Here is a 19,987-nt window from a genome sequence, read left to right as displayed (position 1 = left end):
ATCTTAAATATATTTACATATGTACATGTCTGTATTTAGGCTTTTATTAGACCAAATTTGATAGATAAAATGTAAAATAAAACTGCCCTAAAAAGAAAGAATGTAGCGATCATTAGATGCTGAGCTGATAGCATATAGGCCCAGTGGTTTGAACCCACCTGCCACCTCATGGGAAAAAGATGTGGTGGTCCACTTCGGTAAATATCATAGCCTTGGAAACCCTCATAGGACTGTTCTACTCTGTGCTATAGGTTTGCTATGAGTTGTAATTGGTTTGACAGCAATAGGTTTTATTTTTTTGTTTTTTTAAAAAGAAATCTCATTTTGCTTGGAAACACAGTCAATGTTCATGGAAGCAGCAGTCAAGAAATCAAAGCATTGGGTGAATTTGCTGCCTAAGACCCATTTAAAATATGAAAGTGCCAAGATATCTCTTTGAAGACAAAAGTGTGCCTGACCTATGCCATGGTATTTTCAATTGCCTCATATGCACCTAAAAGTTGGGCAATGAATAAAGAAGACCAGAAAATAGTTGATGCCTTTCAATTATTGTCCTGGTGAAGAATATTGAATGTCCCATGGGATGCTCAAAGAACCACCACAACAAAAATCTGACTCAGAAAAAGGACAAGCAGAATTCTCTTTAAGGCAAGGATGGTGAGACTTCATCTTTTGTTCTTTGGACATGTTACTAGGAGAGACCAATCTTTGGAAAAGGATAGCATGTTCGGTAAAGTAGAGGGTTAGTGAAAAGGAGGAAGCTCCTTCAAGACAGTGTCCACAAGACAGTGGCTGCAACAATGGGCCTAAACACATCAACCATTGTGAGGATAAGACAAACGGAGCAGTTTCTTCCCACTGTATGCAGGGTTGCCAAGACCAACTCCATGACAACCAACAGCACCAAGATAGAGAAAAACTAAGCAGAGGAACCATCAGAACAGAAATCATTGTGAGGATAAGACAAACGGAGCAGTTTCTTCCTACTGTATGCAGGGTTGCCAAGACCAACTCCATGACAACCAACAGCACCAAGATAGAGAAAAACTAAGCAGAGGAACCATCAGAGCAGAAATCATTAAAGTTGTCGGAAGATGGTTTATCACAACTCATCGGATATATTACTCTCTGAACACAATTGCAACAATGTGACTCTCAGAGCTCTAGGTAACCCGGTAACGTTCCAGAAGGAGGAAGAGAAATAAGAGATGCATTCAACAATCAACTTTCATTAGTGTGTTCAAACATGTTTGTAGTTGCTAGGGAAGTTGGGCAACATAGACTTGTATTGTTATCTGAGCAGCAAATGCCCAGCAAATTATTGTGGGGAACAGAAGGAATTCTCTTAAGTTGTCTCCCCAAAATATGTACCAAACTTAGCTGCTTAAGAGTGACTGTCGGTAAAAGTAGGTCAGAGGTTATTCTCCTTAACATTGGCCATCTGTAGTGGCTAGACTATTAGTCTGACTCACCCTGAATAAGACCCACTCCCTTCTGATAAGGATAATGGTGGTCTATTCACTTGCAGACTTACCAGAGAGGTCAAACCCGCCCAAGGGTGACCAAGGTTAGTCAGCCATTATCAGCTGTCTAGATCAAGCAGACACCACTGTCTATTCCACAACCAATGTGGGCACACCCCTAGGTGATTCCTCTCCTATTGATTGTATTGCCTATGTTAATATCCCTCCTGGTGACTCAGGTTATTGTCCACCATCAGGGAACTTGCATGCCTCCCAGAATAGTAATTGTCTGTTTTTATTATGTGAGACGTTAGAGTGATCAAACTTGTTCTAGAATGAATTGTATAGCCCTTTATGTGATGTATAACTCTATGATGCGTGGTTAGCAATAAATATTGAGGCTCCCTGGTACTCGTGAGGGTGGCTGGAGAAGGTGGTTAAGGAGGACGAAGCAGCGGCTTCTTCTCTGACGGCTAAGCCCCCTCCACGAGGACCATCAAGCCGGGTTGAGGTGAGATATGCTACCATGAATTGCGTCTGACTCCATTACTTGACTCTATCTTTTAACTCTCATGCTCTCTATGACTTTACTATAATCTCTACTTACTATCGCTGTACAATTGCGCCTACCAAACCTGTGATGTTTTGTGGAGTTCCCTCTTACCCTTAACCCCACAAATTATCAGGATCAGATTGTGGGGGAAGAAGGTTACGATGGATGTTGACAGAGGTAATAAGAAACCCTTGTGGCAAAAGCATGAAATATCAATGAAATAAACATAGACATGAAAAATATTACTATTTCTAAGAGAGGTGAGATTTCCTTAACAGATACTAACACATGCAACAAAATCATGGGCATGACAGTCATGTAGTACTAATGTGAAAATAAAAGAAGTAATAAGAATAATGATGACTGTAACAAGGTAGCATAGATACAATTATCCCGCATTTGTGACAGACTTTCCTCTTTGGATGAAGAATGTTACAAATGAAGAGATAATTGTTGTTGAAAAAATTAGCTTATTTTTATGTGGAAAATTTGATTTCTTAATCTCATCATGGAAAAGTATCCCTAATTATTGCTCTAATGTGAAAGGATAAAAGTTTTTAAAAAGTGAATGTTGAAAAATATCTTTTATTATTTCAAATGGGAAGAATTTCTTAAGACCTCATGACTGATTAGTAATAAAATGGTTTGGCTGTATCAAAATCATTGACTTATATACAAATTATAGAATTATTCCCAAAGAACAGTCGCCATAGACAAAGGTAGGTGATGGCTTTTGTGAAGGGAGATTATTGATACCAATAAGTATACCAATACTTATCGATACTTATTGATACCAATTACTGATACCAATAAGAATGTTGCACATCAGGGAAGACCAAGCATCCTGTCATTGCCTGAAACAAATTGTAGAATGTGCCTTCCAAATTGTCCTCATACTTCATTTACAGAGCTTCCATTTAATGATAATAATATCATTGTTTTACCCTTTATGTAAACCAAACTCTTTCCTATCTCAGCAATTCTGTGTTGTTTTTGATTTTGCCTAATAGTCCACAATCCGCTTTTGCATAGCAACTCCTGACCATTTTTATGTATTGAGACCCATGGTGCAGTGGGGTCTGCATGAATCTCCTAACTGCAAGGTCAGCAGTTCGAAATGACCAGTCACTCCTCAGGGCAAAGATGTGGCTCTGTACTCTCTTAAAGACCCACAGTCTAAGAACCCCCCAGCAGCTGTTCTACCCTGTCTTGCAGGGTCGGTGTGAGTTGACATCCACTCAGTGGCAGTGAGTTTTGGTTTGGTTTTGATGTCCACTGCTCCTTTATCAACTTGGTTTAGTTTCCAAGACCCGATAGGTGTACATAAATGAAGAGAGCATGACCACATCAGCTCTCAAATTAGAGGATGACTATATCTTTGTCTAAATGTCAAATGATAGCATTTCAGAACGACCAGACATTGAGAATCACAGCACAGCCAAGAAGACATATAACCTGAACCTGACAAGTGCTACTGTCACTGTGCACCTTGACATTCATTACTGCCAGACATACTCAGAGGAACTGCAACATAGTCCCACAGTAGCTTCCTTACTGTGGTCATGAATGCAAAATGTCAGATAACAAAATAGTTGGTAAGTGAGGAGTCTGTGCAATCAAAAGTTACCTTCTTCGGAGTGTTTCTCTGAAAATTAAAAATAGATGGCCCCTTTAATTTCAATCCTTGAACTCCATCAGTTTATAACCACAATATGTTGATTTTATAGTTTTCTAGCTATTGTAAGAACCATAGAGAAAACATTATACAACTTTGTGAACTTATTTTGCTAAAATATTGAATCATCGGATAAAGACACATTTTAAAACAAATTGACAAATCTTTCCTTCATGAATACTCCAGAATGGGTCATGTAACTCTTATTGTAAATGTTTCACATTTTAAGGGAGAATAATACAATGGGGTAAGGGAAACATCTCTGCAATGACAGATGTGATTTTTCTGGATGCTGGAGAGATTTTTGTATTGACTCATCACTCTTCAAAGGAGTCCTTTATGGGGTGGGGTGGGGGCAGGCTGCGAGGGTCAGCGGTATCTACTTCTCTTTTTTAAAAGTTGAGAATACACACACACACACACACACACACACACATATATTTGCTTCACATCTCATTTATAATATAGTCTTCTAATTTTGTACTTTAAACTGAATTCCATCTTTTAGTTCCAGGTGAGAATTGGGTATGGGGAACTACGTGGCTATGATTTGCTTTTTATTTGATTTTAATTATATTTTTGTGAAAATGCGCACAATAGAACATGCTACCTCAACAGCTTCTGCCATGTACCCTTCAGTACCATCGACAACCTACTTGAAGTTGAGCAACAATTCTCACTTTCCTTTTCCTTCACCATTAATATAAGCACTCACTTGTTCCTACTGACTCCTAGAGACCTATGGGGCACGGTAGAACTGTCCCTGTGGGCTTCCCAGATGGTAACTCTTGACAGGACTGCGGAGCTTTAACTTTCTCCCATGGAGCAGTCAGTGGTTTTGAACTGTTGACCTGTGGTTAGCAGCCCAATGCAACCCACTACCCCTCCAGGTCTCCTAACATGAATGCACACATGCATACACTCACATACACACAAAACCCCAATCACAATGACTTCCCTCTTCCTTTTCCCTGCTATTGCTGATAGCTGTTGCTGTCTGGTGCTATGCAGTCTAGTCTGACTCATGGCAAGCTCATGTGACCGGGAAGAACTGCCTTTCTCAGCTACCATGTGACAGGGGTAGATGGTCAGGCCTCTCCTCTGCAGAGCCACCGGGAGGTCTGAACCTCCACCGCGGAATTAGTGAACAAGCAAGTGTTCCCTGTTGTGCTATTGTGCCACCAGAGTTCCCGTCCCACCCCTTGTAACCATGAAACTTTCTTTTCTAAATATTTGCTTTTCCCCACTTAAGTGAGATCATATGCTATTTGTTCTTTCGCTCCTTACTTATTTCTTTCAGCATGTTGATTCCGAATGTCCTCTATTGTGTGGTGTTAACAAGATAATCAAACCACAAAGCAATGAAAGAATAGGCTTTAGTAGAGCATGAATGTATCTGCACACACAGAGACTGATTTGCTTCTAAGCAAAACGTAAACAGCTTTATGTAGTCTGGCTATATTAAAAAATATACAGAGGAAGGAGAAGAAGAGAATAATTAAAAAACAAACAAATAACAACAAAACCCCCAACCATTGTCTAATTGTAACACAATTGGTTAAACCTTGTACCACGTACTGTGATTGGCTGAAATCAGGTTGGTGTCTTGCCCAGCTTGTGGGGTGGGATGGTTGGGCATTCATCTTTATGAATGATCTAAAGTTTTTTAAATGATCAAATGCACCATTTTTCTCAGGAGACAAGAGCTACTGAAAGATCCACTATTTGCATTAGATAAACTCTGAACTAGATTACTTTTAACAAATGTCTTTCTTATATGGAGGATTGCAAGATTTAATGATTGTGTTAAAATGGGCATCCTTTTCCTTTTTCTAATGCGCCTTAGAATCAGAAATAACAAATTAGCAATGCTGCAATGTAGTTTATCAGCTACTGAGAGTGAGAAAAATAAAGGAGGGAAGCGGCTTGGTGGCGTTGTGGGTTAGCCTTTGGGCTACTAACCACCGGCCAGCAGTTCAAAATGACCAGCCACTTCTAGATAAAAAGCCAAGGATTTCTATGACTATAAAGAGTGTCAGGCTTAGAAACTCACAGGAGCTGTTATACCCTGTCCTATGGGGTCACTACGAGTCAGCATTGACTTGATAGCAGTTAATTTTGAGGTTTGAAGTGAAGAAAAACAGCAAAACAAATGAATGAAAGTGCAGTTGTTGCTCCCCTTCCTCTTTTCATGGTTCTTTTTTACTGTTCATTTTGGACTTCTGGGTAAGTCAAATCCCTTGATATTCAATATGATGGCTATTTTTCATTTCTTTCCTCTCTATGACTGTGTACAATTCCGGTGTGAATATCCACTACAGTTTGTCCATTACTTTGTCTATCCAGGGCATCGTGGCTGTTTCCACCCTTGACCATGGTTAGTAGTGCTACAATAAACATGGGTGTAACAGACTTGGCATCACTGGGTCATAGAGTCATTCTATGATCAACTGTTAGAGGGACCACTAAACTGTTTTTCCCAGTGGCTGTTCCATTTTACATTCCCACCGGGAATGAATGAGAGTTCTACTTTCTCTATAATCTCATCAACATCAGTAGCTTTCCTTTCTTTATTTTTCTCAATGCCATTCTAACAGGAGAAGATGGTATGTCACTGTAGTTTTATTTGCATCCCTATGTGGTTTTCATTATAGATAATGATAATCTGTCTCTGACAGATTGTGTAGGATGCCTGATCTACACAAGGGAAAAATAATGAAAAAGATGGACGTTGAAATCCCGACCCCTATAGGGATATAAGTATGTGCGTGTGTAGATGATTAACATAGACTTTATGTCTCTTCAGTGACCCAACCTTGATCCCCAGAATCTCCACTTTCAGTTCTCCCTCTACTTACTGCTTCAAGAGTCTCATTTTCAATGTTGTTTGTTTATTGCAAAGCAGCAATATCTGTATGCTCATCTGCTTTACATTCAGTTCAAAACTCCAGCCATTGCTGTCTCTCTCCCCACGAGACTGTGCAGATCACAGGGTGACAGAGACCTTCTATGTGAAACATTGCTTTATGACCTGCCTTTAGTACATCTGTTATCATGGAATAGGCTCACCATGGGGGGAATTCCCCCCCGAAACTAGATATCTTTTTCAAAGCTATGCATTTAATTTTTTTTGCAAAACAATTTATCACCTTCAAAGTACTCTCCATTACACTGAATCCATTTCATTTTTGTGATTCCATTCTTGGAAATATTTTTCAAGCTCATTTCTTTTAATGGCTGGTTTTTTTCTTCACATCTTCTATGTCATCAAATCACTGTCCTTTCATGTTGTTCTGCATTCCTGGAAACAAAAAGAAGTCTCACAGAACAAGGTCAGGTGAGTAAGGTGCATGGGATAAGAGAGGCATGCTGTTTTTTGCCAAAAACTGGCATATTGAGATGGCTGCATGAGCAAGTGCATCGTTGTGGTGGCAAAACCAGTCCCCTCTCTGTCACAAATTAGGGCTTTTTTGTTGCACAGTATTTTGCAATATTTTCAGAACCTCTAACTAGAAAGCTTGATTAGCAGTCTGACCTGGTGGAACAAACTCCAAAGAGGTTTGTCATCAATTGACACTTCACCTTTTTTGAAACAAGAAAACCACTTGTACACTTGGGTTTTTCCCAGAGCAATGTCCATGTAAGCTGTGTTCAACATCATAACTATTTCTGTAGCATTTTTCCCGAACAGGAAATATAATTTCACAGCTGGACGCTATTTTCTTAAATTGGCCATAAAACAAACAAACAAAAATAAGTCCGAATGAAACAGCTTCTACGAAAAATTTCAGTGTTACCAGAGAGAACCTTCCCAGGTGCCTCCACTGTGTGCACTCACTCAGAGTGAGTTGCTTGATGCTTGCCTTTTGGGGGGAAAGTGCGTATTACGAAAGCTCCACCCAGTGGAGCTTCTTTCCATTTTTTTTTGGTGGGGGGGGGGAGTTATCCTCTCCTATATATGTAATAAAGAAATATATCGTCACATTTTCACCATATTGGGAAAAATGATAAATGTATATGGACTTTGAAACTTCCCAGTTTGTCTTCTAGATGTTTGCCTTTGTTGTGCACTGTTGAATCGATTGTGACTCATAGTGACCTCACCGAACAGGGGAGAGCTGCTGGGTAAGGTGTTCAAGGCTGAAATTCTTAAGGGAACAGATCCACACATCTTGTCCCTCAAGGAGTAACTGGTAGATTCCTGCAGCTGACTTCTCAGTTAGCAGCCAGGCACTTGGCTTTTGCTTCACCACAAAAACAAAACAAAGCGAAACAAAGCAAGAACAAAAACTAAACTCACTGCCATGAGATTTATCCCGAGTTATAATGACCCTGCAAGTTGAGGTAGAATTGCCTCTGTGGGTTTCTTAGATTGTAATTTTTACAGGAAGTGAAAAGCCTGGTCTTTTTCCTGTGGTGCTTGCTGGTAGTTTTGAACTGCAGACTGTTCTGTTAGCAGCCCAATTTGTAACCACTACACCACCAGAGCTCCTACTCCACCACCAGGGATTCTTAAATATGTGCTACTGTGGGAGAACTATAATGTAAAACAAACTCTCCTCCCAACCCAGAAAACCTCTCCACAGAAACGGAAATGAAAGAAACATTTTGTAGTTGAATAAGCAAGAAACCCGAATGTGATGCATCCTAAGAGAGGACACATGTAGGAAGATATCTGATCCTCTCTAGTGCTGAGTGGGCACGACCCATTACATTCGTGCTTTCAAGATAAAATTGTTAATTTCCTTGGATCTTTATGGAAGGATACCTGAGATTATAGTCATCTCCTTGGAGGAAATGGGGAGGTAGGGGAGGATTATCTAAAATTGCATTTCAAGAAGTGCTTGCCTGGTCTTGAAATTTACATATTTCTCAAAGGGACCAAAAAACCCCCACAAAACACACATTTGACAATGACTAGTTATATAAAGTGCAAGACCAGGAAAGAGGGAGGCTTCTTCCCTTACATTTAACAGGGGGGGATTAAAAGTTATTTTCAATTCATCTTTACCCTTACACGACTTTCTACTTTTACAACCATATTCCTCTCACTTGGAAACTATAAGCTGTTCTTACATTTTTATCTGATTTCATAAATCCGTGAAAGGCTTAGGATACGTGCACTATGGCCTCACTTTTTGAAAGACTCGAGTATTGTTCTTGCAGAGGAAATCAAAGCTGCAAACAACAACAGATCCAACATCATTGAGTCAATTCCGACCCAGAATGGCACTAAAGGTCTTCCCGGGATGTGAACATTTAAGGGAGATAATCTCATTTTTCTCTCTTCAAATGATGACAGATGCTTCCTCCAATGACTTTAGGGTTACAATGACTTGCCGTGCTTACATGGTAGAACCAACAGTATGCCTGCAGGGGAGAAAAGAGACCCCCAAGTTCAAATATAGCTTATGCTAGGTGCCATTGATTCAGTTATGACCCATGGTGACCCTATGTACAACATTAAGAAACACTGCATGATCCTGCACCAGCCTTACAATGGTTTCTATAGACGATCCCATTGTTACAGCCACAGAATCAGTTCATTTCATGAGGGCCTTCCTCTTTTTCTGGGCCTCTCTACTTTAGCAAGTATGATGTCCTTCTCCAGGGACTGGTCTCTTCTGACAAGATGTCTATAATTTATAGAGACAAGCTTCTTAAGCCTTGAAAAGGACAAAGATAAGCCATGACAAATAATGGGGACCACCAACATGAGGTCATGATATTGTCAAAGGACTTATAGAAACATGACCACAGAAACAGGACGTGGAGAAAAGGAAAATAGTCAAGTCACAAAATCATAATTAGTGGCTGCTCAGTTCATTACAATCACAGGCCAGCTTACAGAAGTGGGAGAAGGACCATCATTGGGAAAGTTACACTATCGCAAAGAGAAAAGTTCACAAGATTGGTCCACAGTCCTCCAACAAAGCAGTCGGGGTATGACTCATGCCTATGAGACTAGTACTTAATTTTCATTAAGGGAAGTCCCAGGTCAGTCCCTAAGGGGGAGACTACCTTTCCTGAGCTGGCTAGGAGAATGGTAGCCATCCACTTTCACACACATGCTGCCTGAGGGTAGAAATTTTCATATTGCTAGTCAATGTTGAGAAAGATACTTCATGGAGGATGAATCTATGTAGCGACTCAAAAATAGATTTGATGATCCCACTGTGAACCATAGCCAACAATCAGTGCTCAGAATTTGAGCTCTAGTACATTATTAATTTCTTACAATTTAGACGGCACTATTTTCTGGCCTAAACCAATCACTTAAGTGGAAGCCATATCTATCTATTTCTAGTTCAGATTTTAGCACCCCAGTGATTCCTTGGAACCTCTTGGGCAGCTCTCTTACAGTCCATAAAGCCTCTATGTGTCAAAATCTAATCAATGGACGTGTTTTGTTTTCATTTTATCTTTTGATTCTTAAGGATAAGAATCTGTCATGGCAATAGTACTGCCACATAGATGGTCTGAAGATGAAAGGGTGGGGGAATTTCATCTCACATAATCAAGGCTTGTTATCATGGTACCAGTCCCTAGATAAAGGTACTATTCTTGATAAAGTAGAGAGTGTCAGGGGAATTAAAAGACCCTTAACGAAGAGGCTGTAACAAAGGATTCAACCATAACTCTAATTGTGAGGATGGCACAGGATTGGACAATGCTTCATCCTGATGTACAAAGGACTGCTAGGAGTTGGAACTCACTCAATGGCATCTAATCACAACATAAATAAAATGGTTCATAGCCTATAGTTATTGGCTAATCTTTATATTGCATTGATAATGATAAGATGGTTTTGCATTTTAAAACACAATACTTTATTATATCACAATATAATGACCTCATTATTCCCTCCAATACATACATAATGTTTATTTTGGCAAGCATGGTATGATTATTTTCATACGTTTTCCAGTTGGTGCATAATAGATATTGCCCTTATAATGATGGCTATCTCATGGTGATAGCTGTTTGATTTGTGGTCTATTTTGTATGTATTTTATTGGCAAATATTAAAACAGCTTTCTCAAATATAAATTATAATGATTAATTTAGTGCAGCATGTGGAGTGAAATAGGAATAAGAATTTGCATTAAAAAAATTTACTATTTTAGTAATTTCAACACGGGCTTACACAGTGGTTTCCTTGACAACAAGAGATAGTGAAAACTTATTTGGTAGTTTAGAATTATATTACCTCATAATTTTATGTACATTTGTATTATTTTAATTTTCTAAGAATATAATTTTAATGTAACAAAAATAGGTTTAAAAAGTTGCTAGAGGCTTGAAGATAAACAAGTAGCCATCTAACTGAGAAACAAGAAAGCCCACATGGAAGAAGCACACTAGCCTGTGAGATCATGAGGTATCGAAGAGATCAGGTATCAGGCATCAAAGACTGAAACAAGCATAGCATTGTGAATAAGCGGGAGTGCAGAGTGGGGACCCAGGGCCCATCTGTGGGCAATTGGACATCTCTTTGCAGAATGGTCGTGGGGACAAGGTGAGCCAGTCAGGGTGCAGTGTAGCAAAGATGAAACATACAAGTTTCGTCTAGTTTTTGAATGCTTCCTCCACCCCCACCCCCCACTATAATGATCCAAATTCTACCTTACAAATCCGGATGGACTGGAGGATGTACACTGGTACAGATAGGAACTGGAAACACAGGGAATTCAGGACAGATGAACCCCTCAGGACCAGTGGTGAGAGTGGCGATACTGGGAGGTTGGAGGGAAGGTGAAGGAGAAAGGGGGGGCAGATTACACGGATCTACATATAACCTCCTCCCTGGGTGATGGACAGCAGAGAAGTGGGTGAAGGAAGATGCTGGATAGTGTAAGATATGACAAAATAATAATAATTTATAAATTATCAAGTGTTCATGGTGGGGGGAGCAGGGAGGGAGGGGAAAATGAGGAGCTGATACCAAGGGCTCAACTAGAAAGCAAATATTTTGAGAATGATGGGGTAAACAAACGTACAAAGTGCCTGACACAATGGATGTATGGATTGTGATAAGAGTTGTACCAGCTCCCAATAAAATGAGTTAATTATTATATAAAGAAAGAATATAGTTGAAAAAACAACTTGCCATAGCAAAATGCAAAAAAGTATATCTTAAACTTACTGAACTTCAGAGAATGCAAGAGAAATGAGATGATGCAAAATAGGCCTGGTTCAATATAAGTTAAAAATAATCATAAAAATACTTAGTATTTTTGAAAACAATAATTTTAGAAGAATACACATTTAATAAAATGAACCTAAATTTAATGATATTGAAATATACTGATGGTTTAGGCATATGCCAAATATGTTTTTCCTTTGAAAAAGAAAATGTCAGCAAGGACTATAAGGTAATTATTCTGATTATACACATGCAATCATTATTTTTATATCATAGCACCAATACTGCAACAGACCTTCTGACTCAGTAATGAAAATTTCAGTGTCAAGAAGTTGATGCCCCCTTGAAAATATCCTTAATAATAGCAATATTTATTATCTCCCAGAAGATAAAGTCCAGGAGGATCCTAGACTGGGGAAGCCAGATACTTCCTGCACCCTCAGTTCTGGCATTTTCTCCATTGACTTCACTTTCAAACTATCATGAGATATTGTTGTTGTTAATTACTGCTAAGTAAGTTTTGACTCAGAATGATTCTTAACACAAGTTTGAGTCTGTACACTCCAGATAGAATTTCCAAGAAATTCTACCATCAGAAGTCTTGGCATCAGAAGTCAATAGTCAGACTCAAATATTCATATCTGGCCCAATCATTGTCAAGAGGAATGGGAACTACTCTCTGGCTTGGACTGATTATCTCGTATGGGATGCTGTTGCTGCTATGTGACCTGAAGGTAGTTCTGATTCATAAGGATCCTATGTACCACAAACTAACACACTGTCTCATCCTGCACCGTCCTAAAAATTAAAAAGTGTTGCTACGTTCAAGACCATAATTGCATCTTTCATGTCACTCCATCTTGTTTAGGGATTTCCTCTTCACTTCTGGCCCTCAACTTTACCAAGCATGAGGTCCTTCTCCAGGGACTGGTCTTTACTGATAAATGTCCAAATATGAGACAAAGTCCCAACTCCGTGCTTCTAAAGGACTATTCTGGCTGTATTTCTTCTCAGACAGATCTATTTGTTCTTTTGTCAGTTCGTGTTATGTTCAATATTCTTTGTCAACACCTTAATTCAAGTGCATTGATTTTTTCCTGGCTACTTTATTAAATACCCAACTTTCACATGCACAAGAGGTGACTGAAAATACAATGGCTTGGGTAAGGTATATGAGAGTCCTCAAAGTAATATTCTTGCTTTTTAACACTTTAAAGAGGTCTGTCTAGCTAATATATTCCACAACAATGCATTGTTTGATGTCTTGATTATGGATACAGGCAAGATATAATCCTCAACAACTTCAATATTGTCCATTTATCATGATGTTACCTATTGGTCCTGTTGCAAGGATGTTTTCCTTATATGGAGCTGCAATACATTTTAAAGGCTGCAACGCTTAATATTCACCAATAAGTGCTTCAAATTCCTCTCCCTTTCAACAATGCTATGTCAGAAGTATGTTAATGGTTTTAGTCAGAGAGTACTTCAGATTGGAAGGCACTCAAAGGATGACTGAAGAAGAACGAATTTCTCAAAGTAGAATTGGCCATAATGATGCGGATGGAGTAACGTCTGTGGGATTTGCAAACATTTATTTGCTGCTGAGGCACGAACCAAAATGAAAAGAAACCGCTGAAACTTGGAATGTATTAAGTATGAATCAAGGAAAATTGAAAGTCCTCAAAAAAAAAAGATCTATGTACTCGGCATTACTGAGCTGAAATGGACTGTTATTGGCGATTTGAATCAGACAGGCACCTACTTTACCATGCTGGGAATGACAGATTCAAAAGGGATGACATTGCCTTCAATATCACAATGGTCATTTCACGATCTATCATGGCATACAATGCTGACTGTGATAGGATAATATCTATCCACATACGAGGATATCTACAGAAATGGACATAACACTATTCAAATTTAGGCAAGAATCACTAGAGCTAGTGGTGAAGATTAAAGACAAAAGTCTACCAATATCTTCATTTGAAATGGATCAAATATGCCACCAAAATGCATTGATAATTATTAGCAGTTGGAATGCAAAAGTTGAAAATAAGAAGGAACACTATTTGGATAATATGATCTTGGGAATGGAAATGAACTTATCACCTTTAAAGTACTCTTCATTATATTTAACACATTTGTCAAATCTTCTATTCTTGGAAACATTTTTTAAACTCATCTGTTCATATGGCTGACAGCACCTCCCTTGGTTTTTCTTCACCTCTTCTGTGTTGTCAAATTGTTATCACCCTTCTTCATTAGTGGAAACAAAAAGAATTTTGGCGGGGGTGATACCACCTCATATGGTCAGCCTTCATGTTGTTCAAAAGAGGTATTTGTGATGAAGTTGTTGGTTTTGCACAATTCTATCATGTGATATTCAAGTTCATTTATATCACCAATTAGATATTAGATGTAGTATTTTTGAGAAAATCCATTAGTGTGCTATGGGGATAGTACATTTGGAGTTCATTCCACAGGTCAGACTATTAATCAAGCTTTCTATTTAGAGGTTCTGAAAAGATCACATAACAGTGTGCAACAAAAAAGACCTTGATTTATGGCACATGGAAGACTGGTTTTGCCACCAGGACAATGCACCATGACAACTCAGCCATCTCAGTGTGCCAGTTTTTGGCAAACAGCATGCCTCTCTTGCCCCACACACCTTAATCACATGATCTCTCTGTGTGCAAATGTTCCCAGGGCCCTGAGGAGGCCATGCCCACAAGGAGGCACCATGAGGCTGTGACCTGACTGACAGGTTAAACTCCACCTCTATGCCTTTATATATCTTCAAGTGGACGTGAAATTATGTAACTATCACAGTACAAAATTATAGATCTCAATTAATTGTACTTGAAATCTGTTTAACAGTTGTAAAATATTGTTCATGGATTTTACTCAAAAAAGCTTGTGCCGTGGGTTAAGTTTACTGTTTTTCAAAATACTGTACTTTGTAATTATCCTAAGTTTTCAATAAGTGGCTTGAAAATATCATGCTTAACTCCTAATTCAGGAGCCTTGGTGGCATAGTGGGTAATGCATTAGGCTGCTAACCACAAAGTCAGGTGTTCAAACCCACTCACCAACCCAAGGCAGAAAGACCAGGCTTTCTGTTCCCATAAAGCTTTACAGTCTTAGGATACCATACCATAGGAAAAGTTCTACTCTGCCCATAGGACTGCTAATGACTGTGACTGACTTGATAGCTGATAATTCAGAATGGTCACATATCCATGTTGACTAGCTATTGGAAGGCATTTTCTTCACTGATTTCTTATTTATTCTCACTCACAACTCCTTTAATATCACAGATATATAATACAAGGTTCATTTGTGCATGGGGATGTGTGTGTGTGTGTGTGTGTGTTGGGGTAAGCTATTCCATATCAAGTAATAAGAAAGTTTTTGACCTATTTTAAGAAAGCAGTTGAATGGATCAAGAAAATGACCACACAAGTAATTAAACACGTATTTCTTTAAAACTCTCTTTCTGAATCAATATTAAAAAAAAATAACACCTGTTTTTGAAAATAATAGAAAATGGGAATCCTGTCACACTGGAGGTCTCCATTCTCCTGAGGTGTCTTAATCACATTTTCGTAACTAAAGAAATCATGTTAATAACATAGATAAAAATAGCTGAATTGCACCAAACTAGGTAATTTCCCTCCCACAAATGTACAAAAGCCAACATCTTTTGAAAATAGATTAATAAATTAATATCATCTAGGAAAAAAATTACCTTGAATGTATGTCTTTTTACTGGATTACACATTAATAAAAAGAATTACAATATATTTTACATGGAATCATTGACTGGCCTGTCAAAAATAATGCTGCTGTTGTCACTGCTGATGCTAGGAAGTCAACTTGAACTCAGGCTCAGCAACCTGACCCAAACTAGATGACAGCAGTGAAAAAAGTCAACAACCTTCTCACGATCATCTCCAGGTCTGAATCTGGCTACGAGTCGATTCATCTCCTTGAAGATGTCTTTCATTCCCCTGACACTGTACTTTAGTCACAGTAGTAGTTAGATTTTATGGCCACTTGCACTTGTGGAGGAGTGGAGTCCAACCTGTTAATCAGGACACAGCCTGATGATGTTCCCTGGGAGGTATGGTTTTTTGGTTTGTTTTAAATAAGGTAGACATTCAGAAGAAGGAAGGAACCTTTTTCATTTTCTCTGTCCCTTTACCTTCTTACTTCCTGAGACTCTGTGCCTACCTTCAGGAGTGGCCCCATGTGGGCTGCCCAATCCTGATAGGAGTGGCCATATTTCCACTGATGTAGGAGCCATGTGATTCTGTACCCACCAGCCTGTGATCCTTTTGAATCCTACTTCAGCTTTCTGAATCATCAGAAGCAGGTATGTGAGTCTGAAGGGGACTCGGGCTAGCACTGGACCCAGGGACTTAAGTTGCACTGGGTTGGGACACCTTCTTAATATGAAATGACTTCTTGATATGAAGCTCTTCCTTATACATATGTGAGTGTAGTTGGTTTTGTTTCTCTAGACAGCCCAGACTAACACAGTCAGGGAAGCAACAAAACCCACATGGAAGAAACATACCAGCCTGTGTGATCATGAGGTGTCAAAGGGAAGAGGTATTGGAAGTTCAAAAACAAGCAACTAAATCAATGTGAAGGGGTGTGGATATAGTAGAGAGTCAAAACCCACCTGTAAGTTAATTAGACAGTCCCTCTTAAAAGGGTTACACAGAAGAATTATAAATCCAGGGTGCACTATAGTTCTTTGATATTTCCTCCCCTGACTATTATGGTTTTTATTTGTTTCACCTTATTAATCATGTTAGATTTGCATATGTTCATTTGTATATTACGATCGTTCAGTACATAAAAGTCAAGCTCGATGATCCTTCAGAAATAGTAACAGGAGTAATGATTTTCTAAGGGTAAGGAGACAGGAGGCGGGGAGGAATAGGAAGGGGAACCGACAGCATAGATGATTTTATAACTCCACTCAACAGGGTTGAAGAACAAAATTTTATGTGAATGGATATACTGGATTGTGGAAGTTATGGCAAAAAAAAAAACTATTATAAAAAAGAGGAACAACGGGGCTCCTGAGGGTAGAGCAGGAGGGGCCGGGGACAAAGGGAAGCTGATATCAAGGGGTTCAAAAAAAAGAAAATGTCTTGAAACTGATAGTAGTAGCAATTGTATAATACTGCTTGATATGATGGAACTATGGAATGTTATGATATCTGTAAAAGCTTCAATAAAATGAATTTTAAAATTTCAGAATATTAACCACATATCATAATATTGCTTATTGCTCCCGTTTTCGGGATTTTTTTTTCTTTTTAAATCATTTTATTGGGGGCTTCTACAACCCTTATCACAATCCATCCATCCATCTATTGTGTAAAACACATTTGTACATTTGTTGCCATCATCACTCTCAAAACATTTTCTTTCTACTTGAGCCCTTGGTATCAGCTCCTCATTTTCTTGCCGTCCATTCCCTACCATCCCTCACTCCCAAACCCTTGATAGTTTATAAATTATTGTTATTTTTTCTTGTCGTACACTGACTGATGTCTCCCTTCATCCACTTTTTGTTGTCTGTCTCCAGGGAGAAGGGTATGTGTAGATTTTTGTGATCAGTTCCCCGTTTCTCCCCCAACCTTTCCCTTACCCTCCTGGTATTGCTACTCTCATTATTGGTCCGGAGGGGTTTATCTGTCCTGGATTCCCTGTGTTTCCGCTCTTATCTGTACAATATACATCCTCTGGTCTAGCCAGATTTTTAAGGTAGAATTGGGATCATGATAGTGGGGGGAGGAAGCATTAAACAAGTGGAGGAAAGTTGTATGTTTCATCATTGTTACACTGCACCCTGACCGACTCATCTCCTCCCTGCAACCCTACTGTAATGGGGTGTCCAGTTGCCTACAGATGGGCTTTGTGTCTCCAATTTTCACTCCCCTTCATTCACAATGATATGATTTTTTGTTCTTTGATACCTGATACTTGATCCTATCGACACATCATGATCATACAGGCTAGTATGCTTTTTTCATGTGGGCTTTGTTGCTTCTCAGCTAGATGGCTGATTGTTTATCTTCAAGACTTTAAGACTACAGATGCTATATCTTTTAATAGCTGGGCACCATCAGCTTTCTGCACTGCATTTGCCTATGCACATGTTTTATCTTTAGCGATCATGTCGGGAAGGGAAGGTGAGCATCATGGAATATCAGGTTATTATAACAAAGTGTTCTTGAGTTGAGGGAGTACTTGTTTAGGGGCCCATGTCCATCCACTACCTTAATACTAAACCTATAAATATATGCACATATATCGATTTCCCCATTGTCATAAATAGATATATTTATGTATGTACATACCTGTATTTAGACTTCTATAAATGTCTTTATCTTCTAGTTCTTTCCTCTATTTGATTTCACTTTCCTCTTGTCTCACTATAATATTCAGCCTTCATTTTGGTTTCAGTAGTTCCTCTCGGTTGCATTGCCCTTGATCATGCCCAACCAGGCCTCCTACACCCTTTTCGCCATTGATTTTAGATCATTTGTTGTGCCCTTGTCCCTGGGTTTGTTAACACCCACTTCCTTTCCCCTGCCTCCCCTTCTCCCATGTCCCCCTAGAACCATTGCTACCATTGTCCTCTCCTCCAGATTGTTTATGCCACCTGTCTTATCTAGATAGGACTGCCGAGATAATAATATTCACAAAAAACAAGACAGAGCAAAACAAAGCAACAAAAGAAAACAAAACAACAACAAAACCGAAGGACAGTAAAAGAGAAAGTCTATAAATAGTTCAAGGTCTGTTTGTTGACCTTCAGAGGTGTTTTCCAGTCAAGTCTGATGGTGTGCCATGCCCTGGCCCCAAAGTCCATATTTGGTATTCCCTGGGTACTTCAATTTTCTGTTCCCCTTGCTGTTCAGTTGCACGCCCTTAATATATTGCCTCAGAGTGGTGGGGTCCGATCAGGCATAATTTCCACACTGTATCTCCAGTGTTGTCACCCATAGCACTATGAGTTAGTGAGGGACATCCAGTCTCATAGTGGGGCTGACCCTATGATCCTCTCTGTGCATTGGCTGCTCTGAGCAGGGCTATTGTCCTCAGGGCTTGGTGGACCAGGATGTGTTCCACTCTCTTTTCCTCCCCCTTCATTTGCTCCCGTGCGCTCTGATCAGACATGACTTCTCCCTGAGTTGTAGCTTCACTGCTGTCCTCTGAAGTGAATTCTTCTGTGGGGAGGGGGAACTGTCCATAGTTCAGATTGGGGACGACCCCTCAGACATTCCTATTGATTCCCTGCTTCATACCAATATGTTGCATTCACATCTTGGAACACCAGGTTAAAGTCTGGTCCCTCTTTCCCTGTGGAGATGTAAAAAATATCCTCACCTTGGGTGGATTAGTGCCCTGTTCCTCCACTACCTGTGTCTTTTTTTCTCCGCCCCCCCTCCTCCTTCTTAGTTGGCTACTATATGTATCCCTGGACTTGGTCTGTCCCTGTTGTACTACCTGGACTTCATCCCAGGCTTACCTCAGCGGACTCATGTTGTACTTGTCTTTTTGTGTTAGCTTACTTTGCTTAGCATGATTTCTTCCAGTTCTTCCCATGCAGCGATGTGCTTCATGCATTCATCACTGTTTTTTAGCAATGTGTTGTGCTCCATTGTATGTATGTACCACAGTTTTTAATCCATTCATCTGTGGATGGAAATTTGGGTTGTTTCCAACTCCTTGCAATTGTGAACTGTGCTGCAATGAACATTGGAGTACAGATGTCTGGCCTTGTTTTTTTTCTTGTCTCTTCCGGGTATATGCCCAGTAGTGGGATTGCTGGATCATGTGGTAGCTCAATTTCCATTAGTTTTAGATATTGTTAAATTGATTTCTATAGTGACTGTCCATACATACAGATCCACCAGCAATGGATGAGAGTTACTATCTCACCACAGCCCCTGTAACACTTGTTGCTTTCTGAATTTCTATCTTTGAGGGTGTTAGGTGGTATTGCAGTGTTGTTTTAATTTGCATTTCTCTTATGGCTAATGATCAGGAACATTTTCTCATAAGTTTAGTGGCCATTCAGATTTCTGCCCCTGTGAAACTTCTGTTCAGGTCCT

The sequence above is a fragment of the Echinops telfairi genome, unplaced genomic scaffold, assembly GCF_000313985.2.
Source record: "Echinops telfairi isolate 266 unplaced genomic scaffold, ASM31398v2 ScPeMD7_7469;HRSCAF=8507_1, whole genome shotgun sequence".
In the NCBI taxonomy this organism is placed as follows: Eukaryota; Metazoa; Chordata; class Mammalia; order Afrosoricida; family Tenrecidae; genus Echinops; species Echinops telfairi.
Note: the sequence above shows the minus strand (reverse complement) of the source record.